We start from the raw sequence: 2,373 nt of genomic DNA, 5'->3' as shown, positions 1-2,373 counted from the left end.
GGAATGAAGCTGCTGTCGGCTGGACTGAAGGATCCAGACTGGAGACTGGACACTCTCAGGTATGGAGAAAATGTCGGAAAGAGAAAGAACAGCTGGTAAGAGTTGCTCTGTCCTTTTTTTGGTTCTAATTTGTTTCATGCAGATGTGAGATGTTAAATCAAACATGCAGGACTATTTTAATTAATAAAGAAAACTTGTCTAGTTTAAAAATTATATCTATCTTGGGAACTGGGTGAATCTCAGGGAATCATTTTTGTGTGTGATCAAAAATAGGGTAATGTTGTCCTGTGTTATAAAATGAATTAACCCGTCAATGGATCTGCAGCAAGCCAGCAACTATAAATCACATGACCAATTATACGATGTAGCAGCAAAACACATCCTCATTGAGTGTCCATTTAAACTTGGGTCAAAAGCACTTATTTCAAACTGTATAATCAAGTAAAACTAGATCGTTGACAAATAATTTACGCTATCCCTATTCCTGAATATAGTTATTAAGTTTCCTGCAGAAAGAAAATGAAAAAGGTGGATTTTCTAAGGAGAGGACTTGTACGCAGAGTGTTTTTAAGCAAAAAACAACTACACATTCTATTTTCTTGCCTACCAAGCAAGGAAAATCCAACATTTATTGGTTGGTTAGGAAGAGAAGAAAGTTGTGGGAGTGACGGCATGCTCACAACAATGAACAATAACATCATACGCAGGTTTTGAGATATGGAATGTATAGTTACTGAAGAAAATTAGAACAAAAAAAAAGTATATTTCTAGAAGGTAAAATAATTGATTCACTGCTGTATTAATTTCATTGTTTTGTTTTGTTTTTGTTTGGTTTTGTGCATCTGTGACAAAAAGACTTAAACACTCCAGGGATTGTCTAGAAAAATTCATATTTACTCTGTTTTCATGTTTTTACTTTCTTGTATATGCTTGTCAGCATGCCTGCTGCTCTGGTCTCCAGTTATCTCATCTCCAGATCCTGGCATCCTACTGAATTTGGTGAAGAGGCATAATGATGACTGGCTGCTAACCACCCTAGCCTGAAACTACACCTTGAATCCATTGTTCCAGCCCTCGCTGGCAGCTGAGCCACAAACTGCACCTCGCCACATACCCCAATCATCCCAACTTGGGCCTCAGAACCAATTCACTTTTTTTTTTGGTCTGGGAAAGCAGGGCGAATGTCATGGCATCTAGTGCCTGGGCCACTCTCTTTTAATAAATGGTGCACAATCATGTTGTGTAATCCAGTAGAGATAATAAAAAGCGATATAACTGCCCTCCCCTGAAATGGCCTGATGAGGTCTGTACCAATGCACTCAAACAGGACCTCTATTGTATGTAGTGGGTGCAAAAGCACTTTTGGAATGGCTGGCTGATTCATCAGCTGACATTCCAAGCTTGATGACCACCATGGGTACACATCCCCTGGGATAGCGGGCCAATATGATGAGGCAATTATTCTCTTCAGAGTTTTGTGTTCTTCTTCCATGAAGGTGTCACAACTTACTTGATCTATTTTGTGTAATCAATACAAAGTTGTTGCCAAATTTGGTTCCTTTGGTACCTAACCATCACTCACCCCATTCATGGTGGTGATCCTTCATTGCAGAGGCATGCCTCTAGCCACCTGGCATTAACAAAAGGCCATTTCTGGTACCCCTGAACCACTGGTGGTGGTCCTTCAAGGAGAGGCCCCAGACAGTCATCAATTGCCTGCACAACTGAGCAGAGCAACCCTCCTCTGCAGCAGGCACGAATTTGCAGTGTAAAACCTGCCTCAAGTTGGACAAGAATAGTAGCAAAAGTAGCAAGCTGTCCTTTAAGTTAAAAAGAAGAGGAATTTAAAGAAAATGAAGCCCACAATTTGAATTATTCATATTAAATTCCAAACAGTTTAGTTCAATGAAATTTAATTTGTATATTGGATATTCATCCCCTAGGTGTTCCAGTATGCATGACAAATATCCTTGGGCAATATACTAACTGCAAGTTGTTTTCCAATGCATGTACTGGAGGGTGAATGTGTGTGACTGAAGGAAAAGGAAAGTTCCTGTGTGAATGGGGACATGAAGGATGTTTTAGGAAGAGTTTTGGGTGGTCAAGGAAGAGCAAAAAAGTGCTATATAAAAATTAGATAATTTACCTTCCTTTTTTAGTGTCTAACAGTGTGTGTATGAGAGCCATGTAATGTCCATGTGTGCATGCTGAAAGACACTGTGCTGGTCTGACCCCCCTCCTCCTTTCAGGGTGGAGCCTGCTGGAGTCCGATGGTTGAGACCAGGTCTGAGGAAGTGTAAGTGTGTTTTTAATGGGATTCATGAAAACAAAGCAGCACACATTCAACCATCTTCATCATGTCAGGAGTCATCA

The sequence above is a fragment of the Pundamilia nyererei genome, unplaced genomic scaffold (assembly GCF_000239375.1).
Source record: "Pundamilia nyererei isolate P.nyererei 1_Seehausen unplaced genomic scaffold, PunNye1.0 scaffold00767, whole genome shotgun sequence".
Classification (NCBI taxonomy): domain Eukaryota; kingdom Metazoa; phylum Chordata; class Actinopteri; order Cichliformes; family Cichlidae; genus Pundamilia; species Pundamilia nyererei.
The sequence above is the reverse complement of the archived record's forward strand: the minus strand, read 5'-3'. Positions refer to the sequence as shown.